This window comes from Giraffa tippelskirchi, chromosome 9, assembly GCF_054371585.1.
Source record: "Giraffa tippelskirchi isolate mGirTip1 chromosome 9, T2T-mGirTip1v1.2.pri, whole genome shotgun sequence".
NCBI lineage: Eukaryota > Metazoa > Chordata > Mammalia > Artiodactyla > Giraffidae > Giraffa > Giraffa tippelskirchi.
The window spans coordinates 33,382,126-33,398,796 of record NC_137283.1 but is presented as its reverse complement, the minus strand read 5'-3'; the positions used below and the strand labels follow the sequence as shown (position 1 = coordinate 33,398,796).

The 16,671-nt window shown below is 39.0% G+C and overlaps 1 protein-coding gene across 2 annotated transcripts in view; it reads right to left on the bottom strand.

The window, feature by feature from the left end:
* The window catches only part of LRIG1 (leucine rich repeats and immunoglobulin like domains 1), a 539,770-nt gene that overhangs the window by 258,838 nt on the left and 264,261 nt on the right, over nt 1–16,671 (bottom strand). For both annotated transcript variants that reach the window (XM_081528432.1, XM_081528434.1), the window contains one exon: nt 12,205–12,322. The gene's annotated coding sequence lies outside the window, so the exon portion shown is untranslated. The remainder of the gene's footprint in view (nt 1–12,204; nt 12,323–16,671) is intronic.

Genomic DNA, 16,671 nt, shown 5'->3' with positions numbered 1-16,671 from the left:
TATGAGCTATTGGTTATGCTGGTAACAAATATTTACGCATTCCAGTGGTTACATGGTGCAATAGCCAGGTGGATATTAAATGTTCTGTGACAAATCTGGAATGATGGTACTGACACTATAAATATCTCATTAACAGAGCGCCACCACCTATAAAAAGAAAGCTGTTACTGACTGTATTCATGTGGTTGCCATATTTTCTTGAGAGTTTTACAAATATTTAGATTTGTGTAATTCAAGGGAAAAACAATCTGTCCTGGAGGAAGTTGCCAAGAGCTCATGAGGCTTTCAGTTCTTCATGTGTGTCATAAGAGCTCAGGTATTTCTGCTTGTATTTGTTTCACTGATTAATTCAATCAGTTCCAGTTTACATTTTTATCCCATCTTTAGTTATAAAGCACCAAACAAGAACTTGAAACCCCTCAATTCAAAAACAATAAAAAATGTCAAACTTGCAAGGTTGTTTAAAAAATAATCATTATTTTACTAAGTATTTGCCAGCATCAAATATGCTAATTAGTTATTCTTCCCACTGCCACCCCTCCCCCCCAAACTCTCCTGATCATTTTACTAGTTTCTCCCAAATGTGATTGAGGACTCTCACACAGTCTCTGTAATAATGTTCTTAGCCATTTTCTGCAAACTTTATCAAATTTCTTTCGGTCATTCGCTTATTTAGTTCAGGAGAAATTTACTGAGAATTAAAACTGCTAACACGGTCCTAGTACCCAAAACAATCTATATATTTAATGTGATCTCCATCAAATTACCAATGACTTTTTTTTATTTTACAGAACTATAACAAACAATCCTCAGATTTATATGGAACCACAAAATACTGGGAATTAGCAAAACAATCCTGCAGAAAAATAATAAAGCAGGAGGCATAACCTGTGAAGGTTTCAGATAATACTATGAAGCTACAGTAGTCAAAACAGTGTGGTACTGATACAAAAACAGACATATGGATCAATGGAACAGAACAGAGAACCCAGAAATAAATCCATGCATCTATGGTCAATTAACAATGGGGAAAAGATAGCCTCTTCAAGAAGTTGTGGTGAGAAAGGCAGAGAGCCAAATGTAAATCAATGAAGTTAGAACATACCCTCTCACCATACACAAAAATAAACTCAAAATGACTTTAGGAGTTAAACACAAGACATGACACCATAAAATTCCTAGAAGAGATTATAGGCAAAACATCCTCTGACATCTATTGTACCAATGTTTTCTTAGGTCAGTCTCCCAAGGCAACAGAAATAAAAACAAAAATAAACAAATGGGACCTAATCAAATGTACAAGCTCTTGCACAGCAAAGGAAACCATAAGAAAAGACAGTCTAGACAATGGGAAAAAATGTTTGCAAATAATGCAACCAATAAAGGATTAATTTTCAAAATATACAAACAGCTCATACAACTCAAGACCAAAAATACCCAAACAATCTAATCAAAAAATGGTCAGAAGATCTAAATAGATATTTCGCCAATTAAGACACACAAATGGCCAACAGGCACATGAAAAGATGCTTAATATCACTAATTATTAGAGAAATACAAATCAAAACTACAATGATGAACCACCTCACGCTACAGATAATAAATGCTGGAGAGGATGTGGAGAAAAGGGAACCTTCCTATGCTGTTGGGGGGAATGTAAGTTTTGGTATACCCACTGTGGAAAACAGTAGGGAAGTTCCTCAGAAAAGTAAAAATGGGGTTACTATATGATCCAGCAATCCCACTCTTGGGCGTATATCCAGACAAAACTCTAATATAAAAACATGCATGTAACCCTGTGTTCACAGCAGCACTATTCACAATAGCCAAGACTTGGAAACAACCTAAATGTCCATCAACAGATGACTAGATAAAGAAGATCAATGAAATAAATGCCATTTGCAGCAACATGGATGCAACTAGAGAGTATCATACTAAGTGAAGTAAGTCAGAAAGAAAGACAAATATCATATGGTGTCAGTTACATGTGACATCTAAAATATGACACACATGAACCTATCTATGAAACAGAAATAGACTAATAGACACAGAGAACAGACTTGGGGTGGCCGAGTTGGAGCGCTGGGGAGGGATGGAGTGAGAAGTTGGTGTTAGGTGATGTAAGTTATTGTACATGGAATGGATAAACAACAAGTTCCTACTGTATAGCACACAGGTGTATATTCAGTATCCTATAAAAAGTCATAATGGAAAAGAATAAATAAAAAAGAATGTGTATATATATATATATATAACTGAATCATTTTGCTGTACAGCAGAAATTAACACACTATAAATCAGCTGTATTTCAAAAAAGAAAGGTTACCTAATACCTATCATGTGCCAGGGGCTGTTGCAAGCACCAAGGATCCAATGGGGGAACAAAACAGGTCCACCTTCTGCCTTCATGAAACAAACAACAAGCAAATTGTCATCAACTGGGCTAACAGGGAACACTGGGTCTACATTTTGAACATGGCTTCTTTCTGGTGGCTTTTGTTCAACCTAGTGTTTGTAGCTAGCCATTGGGACATTGAATAATGTCTATTACCTATCAAGGCAGGGGACCTGGGGCTTTAAAATATGCTCATCATTTTATAACCCATTATTCTCCTTCAGATGTAAGGAAAACAGACCACAAGTTCATGTAGTCAACCAAGATTGGTCTTAACTTCTCTGTTTTATTGCTTTCCTCTCAGAAATTATTAACCGGATGTTATCTATTTGATTCTTATTTCTTCTGGTTTTAGGACCAATCTGTAGCCTTCATTTTAACCTTGGTACAGCTTTCCCCTAGGAAGCAATCCTGTGTTTGTGACAGCAGCCATCACCTCTATAACTCTAGCCTCTGGAGTCATTTAGCCCTGAGGAGTTATAAACTACCCTAACTGCCTATACTCAAAATGACTTTGTAAAGAGAAGTCTAGAGGACAGAGAACAAAGAACAAATGGGATCACATTTGCAATCTAGAAATACTGTTGCTGCTGCTGCTAAGTCGTTTCAGTCGTGTCCGACTCTGTACGACCCCACAGACGGCAGCCCACCAGGCTCCCCCATCCCTGGGACTCTCCAGGCAAGAACACTGGAGTGGGTTGCCATTTCCTTCTCCACTAGAAATACTAGTACAGAACAAATTGAAGAGGAGATGTCAAATTGGGAGCAAGGAGAAAAAATGAGGAAGGCATTAAAATAATGCAGGAGACAAGTGACAAGACCTGTGGCAAAAAGCATGGTCAGTAAGAATGTAAAGGAAGCTAAAACTTCATTACAATCGTTACAGGTATGAGATTTATAGTAATTATTCATGGGGGGAAAGTGTGTCTGATCACTAATGAAGTCCCATTTCAAGCGGGCAGAAGGAGGAACATGGGCAAAGGAAATAGAGAAGGTGTAACCACAAGGGCAGAAAGAAAACCAGGAGAGGGGCATCAGTGAACAGAATGTGTTCTTAAAGAGGAGGGGTGGTAAACAGAGTAACAATTACTAAAGAAGTCAAGAAGGATAGGAAAGAAAATGTATCTATCGTCTTTGGCAACATGGTGGTGACTGAAAACTCTATACTAAATGACTGATGTAGTAGACTGATGACAAAGGAAGCCAGATTGCAGCTGACTCAGCAACTCAGCCTCTTTTCCATCCTGAAGTAATGGAAAGCATGAGATGAAGGGTCGTTTCCATGCAATTACCGAAACTGCTGGAATACAGACATCATATGGAGGCAATTCTTACAAGAAGCTTGCTTGGTTTGATAACATAGAACATTTTCAATTTATACACGTTGTCTTTGACTCACTAGAAATGATATGAATACAACAACTTCAGCACTGTGACTGCCCTCAACTGTTTGTACATCTTGACTGCCATCCAGTCTGTCTGGCCAAAATCAACTAAGCAATTATGCATGTGGGTGTGATAGCAATATACCAAATGTTGACTGTCCTCAACCAAGAGATAGTAATGAAAAATTCTGCTAATTAGGTCCTGTTTGTATTTCTATTATCAAAACTAACAATGTATTTTATTTATTATATGCTTTATTAATTATAATTAATTAATTAATTATTAATCATCACTGGTGTACTTGTTTCTCAGCATATTTTAAGCATCTTACAATACTTTGTCTATCTTCTGGGTACGCTTACCAGCCAAGATTTTGCTTGTATTAAAAAAGCAATAGATACATGGAACACAATGTGTTCATTACATAAGTCATTCCCCCGCCCCCTTTTGATCTTTCCCTGAGAAACATAGTCCTACGCTTGTCAAATTTAATGTCAGAAGGGATAAATTTAAAAATATTATTAAGTGAAGCCATTCTCACACCAGGAGTAGGAAGAAGGCTTTTTCAAGGAACACTGGAATTTTATTTTATTTATAAGACAAAGTTGAATATCACTATCAAATGCATTTCTGCAGGACAACTGAGGTCCTTAAGACTTTTCATATGTGGCTTCTATGACAACAGAATGCCTATAACATAGAGTTTTTCAGAAAAAAGAGACTTTCAGCTTCTTTCATGGTAAGTTCCAAGTCTTTGAAAGAGTGATTAGTGGTGTGTAATTGAATTAGGGCAACATCTCCAGCTCTGAATGGAAAAGACTGAAGTCCACATTGGGACAAGGAACTATCATAGGACTGCTAAGTGTGGAAACAGCCAAGTTGGAGCTGGCCTTTCAGTCTCCTGTGTCTTCCCACTGGCCTCTACCTTAACTACTCCCTGTTGGAAAGGCAAGTATGATATTACTATTAAATGTCACCTTGACTGGGCTAACAGTGGAAAATTCTTCAAAAGACATGAATACCAGACCACCTGACCTGCCTCCTGAGAAATCTGTATGCAGGTCAGGAAGCAACAGTTAGAACTGGACATGGAACAACAGACTGGTTCCAAATCGGGAAAGAAGTATGTCAAGGCTGTATATTGTCATTCTGCTTATTTAACTTATATGCAGAGTACATCATGAGGAACGCTGGACTGGATGAAGCACAAGCTGGAATCAAGATTGCCGGGAGAAATATCAATAACCTCAGATATGCAGATGACACCACCTTTATGGCAGAAAGTGAAGAAGAACTAAAGAGCCTCTTGATGAAAGTGAAAGAGGAGAGTGAAAAAGGTGGTTTAAAACTCAACGTTCAGAAAACTAAGATCATGGCATCTGGTCCCATCACTTCATGGAAAATAGATGGGGAAACAGTGGAAACAGTGTCAGACTTTATTTTTTTGGGCTCCAATATCACTGCAGATGGTGACTGCAGCCATGAAATTAAAAGATGCTTGCTTCTTGGAAGAAAAGTTATGACCGACCTAGACAGCATATTCAAAAGCAGAGACATTACTTTGCCAACAAAGGTCCATCTAGTCAAAGCTATGGTTTTTCCAGTAGTTATGTATGGATGTGAGAGTTGGACTATAAAGAAAGCTGAGCCCCGAAGAACTGATGCTTTTGAACTGTGGTGTTGGAGAAGACTCTTGAGAGTCCCTTGGACAGCAAGGAGATTCAACCAGTCTTTCATAAAGGAAATCAGTCCTGACTATTCACTGGAAGAACTGATGCTGATGCTGAAACTCCAATACTTTGGCCATCTGATATGAAGAACTGGCTCATTGGAAAAGACCCTGACATTGGGAAAGTTTGAAAGCAAAAGGAGAAGTGGGTGGCAGAAGAAGAGATGGTTAGATAGAATCACCGACTCAATGGACATGAATCTAAGCAAACTCCGGGAGATAGTGAAGGACAGGGGAGCCTGGTATGCTGCACTCCATGGGGTTGCAAAGAGTTGGACATGACTGTGCAACTGAACTGAAATGAAATGACTGGACTAATGGATACCTGGATCACCAGTAAAACATTATTTCTGGGTACGTCTGTGAGGGCGCTTCAGGAAGAGATCAGCATTTGAATCTGTAAGTGGAGTAAAGATGGTCCTCACCACTAGGGGTGGACATCATCCAATTTGTTAGGGCTTGAGTAGAACAAAAAAGCAAAGTAAGGGCAGATACGCTCTCCTTTAGCTTGAGCTGAGACATCCATCTTTTGCCCTTGGACACTGATGTTCCTGGTTCTTAGACCTTCAGACTAAGACAGGGACTTAAACTACTGGCTCCCCTGGTTCTTGAGCCTTTGAACTCAGGCTGACTTACACCACCAGCTTCCCTGATCTCAACTATAGGTGGCAAAACTGGGGGACTTTGCAGTCTCTGTAACTGCATGAGCCAATTCCTGTAATAAATCTTCTCATATATATTTATACGTGTCCTAGAGGCTCTGTTTCTTTGGAAAATGATGACTAACACAGGGATATCTCAGGCTCTGAGGTCACACAGATTTTACTTTGAAGCCTAAATTCACTCTATTCATCACTCATCTCACCTGGAAAGTGGGTTCACAGAAGGTACCATTGTACTGGCTGGGATTACTGTGATGGTTAAATGAGAAAATGTATGGAAAATTCCAAATCAGTGCTTGGCACATGGTGACTACCCTACAAACGTCAACTGCTTTTAACAACACAGAGCAGAACTGGCTGTCACTGTGTTGGGTTTGTCCCCGTCCCAGAAAAAAAGCCTAGGATTCCTATAAATTGAAACAATCAGTCATCACCAGATTGTGATCTGTTTGTTTTTCAGACACTTGCTGCTGATCAGTTTCAAATGAGACCCAATCATAGCCATAATCAAACATCAAAGGCATGTGGGCAATAACATACTCCCCTTTTTTTGTTGTTTTCCAAATAAGTGTATCTAACTGAATTAATTGGTTGGCTACTACCATATTGGAGCCTGTGGCTAACTGGGACCAAATCTCTGAGACTATTGAGCAGAGCAATTAGGATACAGTATCATGTTTCTGTCCCACTGAACACTCCTGGTAAATCACTCAACCTCTCTGTGCCTCGGTTTCCTCATCTACAAAATGGCGATAAAAGAGGACCTACCTCTTAGGTTGTGAAGATCAAATGAGATGCTACACATAAAGTGCTGGGCTAAAGAGGGCCCCCTCCTAAGTCCTCAATAGTTGCACCATTAGTATGATTTTTATTTCCCCTGCTGTTCCTACCATCTCACTGAGGAGCTTGGTTCTAACCAGGAACAGGATATACAAATGTCACCTGAGGTTCACGGTGTTATAAAGTTGGATTAACAGCATCATGCAGGCTAAGAGGAAGTCCAAGATTTCTCCTCTACCATAACATCTCCACCTTGTGACTAAGCAGGTGGGGGTGTAGAAGGGGAAAAGACCTACATGTTGGGGTCTCTGGGCCATTGAGTTTATAGGCTTGGATTTCTCACATAAACCGAGCTTAAAAGGATTAGAGCATGAGAGAGACTTGGTCTCTCCTGACTATAATTTCCCATCCTCTGTGTTCTCAGCCTCTCCTTGACTGGCTGGCTGTAAGAGAATTCCTGTTGTCTGACTTCTTATTTGTAAAGAGCTCCAATCTGATTCTGGATGCTGGTTCTAAAGACGATGAGGATCAGAAAAAGTCATATATGAAAATGAGATGTTCCAACTTGTACTGTGCCTGTGGACCCCAGGGTGTACTTATTACACTGTGGATGGCTGGCTCTGACCTCCAAATCTCTGAATTCACCCAGTCCAGCCCAGCAATCTTCACCTTTCCTAATTAACAGACTAAGGAATTTAACGCAGAATCATGTCTGAAAGTCACTATAAGAAACTTGGTTCTTACTCACGCCTGCATCAATATTTTGTTGTTTTGAAACTTGTTGCTTAAGTAAGAGAACACTGGCTCTGGTGCTGCAGGGCCTGCCTTTGTTCAATCCATATGGGTACACCTCTCCACGCTCCCCTGCCAAGTCATTTCCTGAGACAGGCTTTAATATCAAGAAACACACTTAAAGCCTACTTTTAAAATCACTTTAACATTTTAACCAAGAGAAGAAATAGAAAAAAAGCATAGCACTGGAGAAAAAAGATACTACTGAAGTAAAGAAATTTAAAAAATCATAATCTTAAGACACCAAGCTTACTGATTTGGTCAAGTGAAGAACACAAGCTATTCAAAACTCACTGGCCAATTTGGTAAAAATTTCACTGAAATGTGATTTCTACTATTTAGACCAAACTCCTCAAGGAGGAGGGCCTCCACGGTGGCACAGAGATAAAAGGATCTGCCTGGCAATGCAGGAAGACACAAGAGACGTGTTTTTGATCCCTGGATTGGGAAGATCCCCTGGAGAAGGTAATAGCAACCCACTCTAGTATTCTTGCCTGGAAAATTCCATGGACAAAGGAGCCTGGCAGGCTACAGTTCATGGGGTCACAAAGACTTGGGCACTACTGAGCATGCATGCACACATTCATTCACTCAGCCTCAAGGAGGGAGAAAGCTTGGTGTAATGGGAAGAATATAGATATTCCTATCAGATAACTTTGGTTTGAAATTTGGCTCCATCAATCCAGCCAAGTGACATTAATCTCTTTGAGGCTGGTTCCCCAATGAGAATAGTGATAATGTATATAACCTGCATAGCCCAGTTATTAGTATTATTAATGATCATCACTATTGTCTTTCTCTCTTCTTGCCTTCAATCAGTAAGTGTTCAGTTCAGTTCAGTTGCTCAGTCATGTCTGACTCTTTGCAACTCCATGGACTGCAGCACATCAGGCCTCCCTGTCCATCACCAACTCCCGGAATTTACTCAAACTCATGTCCACTGAGTCAGTGATGCCATCCAACCATCTTGTCCTCTGTCGTCCCCTTCTCCTCCTGCCCTCAATCTTTCCCAGCATCAGGGTCTTTTCCAATGAGTCAGTTCTTTGCATCAGGAGGCCAAAGTATTGGTGTTTCAGCGTCAGCATCAGTTCTTCCAACGCATATTCAGGATTGATTTCCTTTAGGATGGACTGATTGGATCTCCTTGCAGTCCAAGGACTCTCAAGAGTCTTCTCCAACATCATGGTTCAAAAGCATCTACTTCGGTGCTCAGCTCAGTAAGGTAGGGAACATAACAATATTATTTCATAACTGTGTTGTGAAGATTATTAAATTAGATAATTCAAAGGTTACACATGTAGTGTGTATGATGTGTCAGGTACTGTTCTAAGTACTTCACATGGATTTATTTATTTACTTCTTACAACAAGACCATTTTACTGAGGATGAGGAAACTGGGGCTCAGAAAGATTAAGTACATTATGCAAGGTTGCACAACTGTAAGGAGTGAAGCTGGATTACTGTATGTGAAGGGCTCAGCCAGGAGCAGGCATACAGTAGACACTCAATAATGGGCAGTATTCATGGTGCCATGTGTATAAAGAACCTTTCCTAAGGGGCTGCCTTGGGAGTATCAGAATTTTGGCTGGCTGGAAATTCCACAATGGTCAGTGTGTTAGTATTGATGGAAGTTCATTCTTTCATGGAATATGGGTTTGGGATTGCCCTGGAGGACAAAAAGAACTATCTCTGAGCTACAAACAGGAGTGGAGATATCTTTAAATAGGGGTTGAGTCAGATTCATTCAGTCAGGTGGTCCCCAAATTAATGTCACCTGTCTACAAAGAAACTGAATAGCTGTCATACTTAGAAAATTTCCTGTTTAGTCCTAAGAGAACGATTATGCTGCAAAGAAGCAGTTGTTAAGACTGGCTGGGGGAAAAAATCTTCTCTTGTAAGTTACATTTTGATGGGCCAACATTAGACACAATAAAGGTAGTGATATTTAAATTGATCAGGGACAGATGTTTAACATATTTTATGTAAGAATTGTAGACACAGTTAACTGCCAAAACAGACTGTTTCCTGAAACACTGGACAGATGGAACTAAGAAGATGTACTCCTGAGGAGTACGAACTCCTCAAAGTGACCCTAATTTAAAAAAAAAAAAAAAAAATCATTTTGATCAAAGCACTTCAGGGATTTTTAATTTTTCTGTTTCTGTACTTTGTTCACTTTGTCGTGGCTACAAAGGTATTTGGGACGCAACATTTTTCTCTCTTTCTTTCGCTCTCCCTCTCTGCATATGTGTGTGCTACACATGTGTGAGTATTCCTGGTTTCAAAAGCATGCTTTGTTTTATTTTCTATCATTCACTGTGGGGAATTGAGTGTGCTGTACACATCGTTGGCTGTCTCCCCAGCATCTGCTCCCCTCTCCCCTCCTCAGCAGTCCCTGATTTCCATTTGGGGATCTGGAGTTCCAGAGATGTTGATTCTACTTCCACTTCCAGATCTTGTCACCATTCTGCTGGAAAGCCTTGCCTTTGATTGTTCCTTTTCTTATTCAGAGTAAAACAACAACAACAACAAAGTCTTCATACTGGGGCTGCAAGGCTGGATGCAGTGGGGCCCTGTTTCTCCAACCTCATCTCCTACAGCCTCTCACCCATCTGCGCTCCTTTTTACTGCTCCTCTTGCTCGTCCTTTAACATTCCAAGCACTGCTATATCTGCCAATATTCTCCCACCTCTAGGACTTTAACTCTCTGATCTGTTAGAATAAAGCAACTGAAGATTCAGTTGACCAGTTTCCCCTAAATCTCTCATTTGGCTCACAGGAAAGAAAAAAAAAAAAAAATCCTGATACAATAAGAGTAATGTTAATTAAATTAATTAATTAAATCAGATTACTTTCTGTGAGAAATGGGAACACATTTTCATGCCCTTAATGCTTTAACCTCAGATATGCAGATGACACCACCCTTGTGGCAGAAAGCGAAGAAGAACTAAAGAGCCTCTTGATGAAAGTGAAAGAGGAGAGTGAAAAAGTTGGCTTAAAGCTCAACATTCAGAAAACTAAGATCATGGCATCTGGTCCCATGACTTCATGGGAAATAGATGGGGAAACAGTGGAAACAGTGTCAGACTTTATTTTTTTGGGCTCCAAAATCACTGCAGATGGTGACTGCAGCCATGAAATTAAAAGACGCTTACTCCTTGGAGGAAAGTTATGACCAACCTAGATAGCATATTTAAAAGCAGAGACATTACTTTGCCAACCAAGGTCCGTCTAGTCAAGGCTATGGTTTTTCCAGTGGTCATGTATGGATGTGAGAGTTGGACAGTGAAGAAAGCTGAGTGCCGAAGAATTGATGCTTTTGAACTGTGGTGTTGGAGAAGACTCTTGAGAGTCCCTTGGACTGCAAGAACATCCAACCAGTCCATCCTAAAGGAGATCAGTCCTGGGTGTTCTTTGGAAGGACTGATGTTGAAGCTGAACCTCCAATACTTTGGCCACCTCATGCGAAGAGTTGACTCATTGGAAAAGACCCTAATGCTGGGAAGGATTGGGGGCAGAAGGAGAAGGGGACAATAGAGGATGAGATGGCTGGATGGCATCACCGACTTGATGGACATGGGCTTGGGTGGACTCCAGGAGTTGGTGATGGACAGGGAGGCCTGGTGTGCTGCGATTCATGGGGTCGCAAAGAGTCGGACACGACTGAGCGACTGAACTGAACTGGATGCTTTAAGAGGAATGTTCACCAACATTCTGCCCTGCTATGCACTGAAGAGGATGTATACGAAGTCTTTGTTCTTGTGTTCTTAAAGAACAATATACAATTCAGTGGTGCAGAGAAAGCCTGGTTGAGAGCAACAGCAAGAGTTATTTACTGGGTGGGGTTTCAGTCTTGCATTGGCTATTCTGCTGATAGTCACTTAATGAAACTGACAAATAAAAACATCTGTAAAGTATGCCAACCAATGCCTGCTTCACCAATCCTGCTTTCTGGCTTGCCTCAAGTAATTTTAATAAAATATGTTAACTGTACCAGTGTCTTGAAAGAATTCATGCTCTGTAAGCTAGCTCTCCCAATTGCTCTAAGTTTTGGAAATAGGCCCGTGGATTTAATGAACTACTTAAAATAATACTCTAGGAAACTTAAATCTTGATAATTATACAAGGAGTTGTATTTCAGATATATTACATGTTTCGAAAATGATGCGTTTTGCCTAGAATTCTGATTGTTGTACGTGCAATGAGCTATGGTCACCAGGATCGAATTTAGATCAAGTTTTCAATTCACAGATGACCCAAAACGAAATTCATGCAACTAACAGTAGGGAGGGATGGTGCTACCACTCTCTTGAGTTTGCCTTATAATGACTCTGTTTAATTTCCTGTTTTAAAGAAAGAACCTGAATGGAATTTCTTCTTCAGGGATTATTTGGTTTAAACCTGATCCTCTCACATGCTTTCCTAAATCCCTCCTTTGAGGATTTGGACTCTGGACTCACCTGAAGGTATCGTTTCAGTTCTTGGATGAGAGACACGCTCTTCATCAACCCAAAGCAATCCGAGAAAGTCTTTCTCTGCCACAAATGGCACCAGCAAGTGTACAAAGCCCACTTTGTTCTGTGAGAAATGAAAACAGATTTTAACAGTGCATCCTTGGATTGAAGTAGGAAGAACTTATAGAGGGCCATTAACGTAAGTCAGAATTATTAACATTCATAACAATAGCCACCATTGCTGTTTATGCAGTTGGTGTTCAATGTTTCTGGGTCTTGTTTCATTCAATAACATAATACCTGTGTTTGCCAGTACTCCTGCTCTGGACTTTTATTAGTAGTCAAACAAGTGTAAGGTTAAAGCCTTCATTACTTCTTTTGCCATGGGTGGTTAGTGGAGCAAAAGACCTCCTGGCCCATCCACCCTATCTTTCCAGTGGAAAGAGAGTTCCTCAATAACAATGAAGGGTCAGTGTCTAAGCAATTTCTTTGGGACTGTGTGTAGGTTGGTTTTAGCAGTTCAGACAAGGATGACTCATTTTGATCCACAACAGAAAAAATGCATGCAAGTCGACTTACTGAAAAGTTTATTGGCTAGACAGAGTTATATAGATAGGAATTTCTATACAGTATCAAGTTAAGCAAGCAACTCCAACAAATTCAATTAATCATTGTGAGGCTAAATCAAGAGTAATTTAAGATTAAAAAAAACACCACTAGGAGAAATCAAAAATTATAGTCTCATAAGATAACAGTACAACGTATTCGACTCCCATAGCTCAGGGTTTCTAATGACTAGATGGTGCCTATGCGCACAGCAAGAGCTTCACAGCTCTGTGAAACCCTGCCTGGAACACAGCTTTCTTAGAAGAATTCAGAATTACAAGCCAGAGTGATCTAATTCTAATAATGAATATCAAGTTTTAAATGAATATTTGAGTAACTCACTTATTAGGTTACTATGAAGTGACCCTTAATCATACATTGATATAACAGCCCATGGAATTTCAAATCATTCATCTAGAAGCCACAAGAGAAAAAAAAATACTAAAAATGTGAACTTTTTATTTTGAGACAATCATAGATTCATACACAGTTGTGAGAAATAGGATGGAGAGGTCCAGTGTACTTTTTACTCAGTTTCCTCAAATGGTAATATCTTGTAAAAAAAACAGTACAATGTCACAACCACAATATTGACACTGATACAATCAAGATACAAAATATCTCCATCAACACAGCAATCTCTCAAGTTGTCCTTTTGTAGCCATACCCACTTCTCTCCCACCTCTATCCTCTTCATCTCGGGCTACCAGTAATCTGGTCCCCATTTCTATAAGTTTCTCATCTCAAGAGTTCTAATCAATAATATAGTAAGTAATCTTCTGAGAAACTGCCAAATTATTTTCCAGAATGGCTGTACCATTTTACATTCTTACTGAAATATACAAGTGATCTATTTCTGTACATCCTCTCCAGCATTTGGTGTTGCCTCTATTTATTTTAATTTTAGTCATTCTGATAGATATGTAGTGATACTTTATTGAGGTTTTAATTTGCATTTCTCTAACGAGTGATATTGAATGGTTTGCCTTGGAAAAGAATTGAAATCATTCTGTCATTTTTGAGACTGAACCCAAGTACTCCATTTCAGACTCTTTTGTGGACTATGAGGGCTACTCCAATTCTTCTAGGGGATTCTTGCTCACAGTAGTAGATATAATGGTCATCTGAATTAAATTTGCCCATTCCCATCCAGTTTAGCTCACTGGTTTCTAAAATGTTCACTCTTGCCATTATATAATAATAGCTGCTATAAAGCCTTGGCCAGATACTTTCAATATGTGTATCAATGTGGTATTGAGGTCTGTTGATTGCTTTTTCCATGCAGTTTAAGGTTTTTCTCATCCTCTGTATGGCCAGTAATTTGGATGTATTTTGAATATTATATTATAAAACCCTGTGTCTTGTTTGAATCTGATGAAATTATTGATATTTTTGTTTTAGCAGGCAATCAAACTGGTTAGGTTCAGACAACAAATTTCAATCTATGAGCACTGTTTCTAATATCTTTTTAATTTTCAAAGCCTTTGCAATACTATTAAGATCTGTCCCCCATCTGTGTCACTCAGTGGTTAGTCTGGAACCCTATCCATGGTCTATCAGTTAGTTCAATTCTCACAAGTCTTCGATCTGCTGATTAGAATCAGACTCCTGCATACATAATTCAGGGGAAGCCCATGTGTTCATAAAGCACTTTATGGCTTTTCGTTTTTCTTTGAGTTCTCCTCTCCAATCTCCTAGGTGCTTTCATTTTCCTTGGGCTCCTCTTTTGGCCTCTGGCCTGAGAGCTGGGCTTTAGTTAACCTTTCCGTCTTGCGCATTTGTGGCCACACCATGTTCTAGGCCCAAGTGGCAAAGGACAGAGAAGGAATCAAAGGCAATGGAAGCGTTGTCCCACTCTCTTGGGACCACATTTCCATCACTGAAGAGAAAGGTGCTCTTCCCTAGACTTTTGGTTCCTACTAGCTCCAGGCCCAGTTTTTGTCTCTGTTATCATGGGAATGTCTACAGAATATGGTGGGAATGAACCAAGAGAAGGAAAAGAAGGTAAAACCATTTTCCACACTGTCTCCAGCATTAGAAGTCCCTTTTCCCGTCTTCTCAAGTTTGGAGTAGAAGGCTTCTTCTGGAGCACTCTGTACCCCCAGGGCTCTCTATGGGGTTTCATGTTGTACTGTGTTCAGCCATGGTGATGTTCAAAGGGAAAAAATTAATAAACTCACAACCATTTTGGTGGTACTTCAAATTCTAGTCTTCTTCCCCGAACTACCTGGTACTGATTACTTTTCAGAGTCCTCAGATAGCTGCTCCATGCATTCTGCTCATATTTGACAGTTGAGTTCAGTGGGAGATACAGCATAGAACGTGCTTGCTCCATCTTAACTGGAACACGAATCTTAAAACATGCATTTTCAAAAAAATTTAGTGGAATATAGTTGATTTGCAATGTTGTATTAGTTTCAGGAGTACAGAAAAATAGTTTCATTTATACATGCACATATATCCACTCTTTTAAAAAATACTCTTTTCCCATATAGTCCATTACAGAGTATTGAACAAAGCTTCCCTGTGCTATACAGCAGGTTCTTTTTAGTTATCTATTTTATATACAGTACGGTGTATATGTCAATCCCAATCTCTCAATTTATCCGTCTCCCTGCTTATATCCTGGTAACCATAAGTTTGTTAAAACATGCATTTTTTTTTTTTAATCTATTCAACATCTATCATAAAAAGCCCTACACCATATTTGACAATTACCAGTCAAAAGCAAGGTGGCTTTTTTCTAAGAAAAGAACAATGATAGCTTTATCAGTCTTTTAGTCATGACATAAGTACCATTAATTAAAAACTTACGGCTGAAGATCTTAGATTTGCTAAGCATCTTTAAAAAACTATATACCTGGATGATACTATTTTAGCTGTTGGTTGAAATTTACTCAAGACAGTGATTAAAAACAGACTTTGGTTTTTATCCAAAGTTGAGAAGAGAAAAAGTAATCTAAAGTTTGCTTTGTTATCTTCTACGGTTCTACTTTGGAGGACATTGCCCATTTTGTTCCATGCTGTTTAAATAAAACATTCCTCTTTGAATTTCATGTAAAGAAAAGGTTCATCACTTCTTATGAACTCACATGCCTCTTATACAACATTTCTTTTTTCCATGTCTTTCAGGAACATAAGAACCTCATATAGAAGCTCATATACTCTTTGTTCTGGCTCTGTGTCACTGGCTCTCCTTAGGTAATATTCTCAGAACAACTGCTTTTCCTCATCATGTTGCATGGGGCTTATTATTTTATACTTATTTTATTGATAGAAACTAAGTCATAAGTGAATAAGATGCAATGGTAGGATTATTAATCTCTCTTTTTCTTTGCCATTTCTTTTTTGCTTTTTCTAAATCATGCTTTAAAAATAATGTTTTCTGATGAATACATAAGACTTTATAATATAATTTTATCTCTTTTGTATATTCTTAAAATTACTCACAATAAAAATTAAAAGTTAAAAGTTAATGAAATTATAATAACAGTGTGGCACTGGTACAAGAATAAAAAGATAATTATTGAAATAGGATAGGCAGTCTTGATGCAGATCTAGCTAGCACATTGCTGACATATATTGATAGGTTGAAGATGCAATCATAAGTCAGTAGGAAAGTTACAGCTGCTATGGAAAAGAGCATAAGGTTCCTCAGAAAATTAAAAACAGAATTACCATATGATCCGGCAATCCCTCTTCAGGGCATATATCCAGACAAACCTCTAATCTAAAAAGATACATGCACTCCTGTGCTCATAGCAGCACTGTTCACAATAGTCAAGACATGGAAACAACCTAAATGTCCATCAACAGATGAATGGGTAAAGAAGATGTGGTACATAATATATAGTGGAACACTACTCA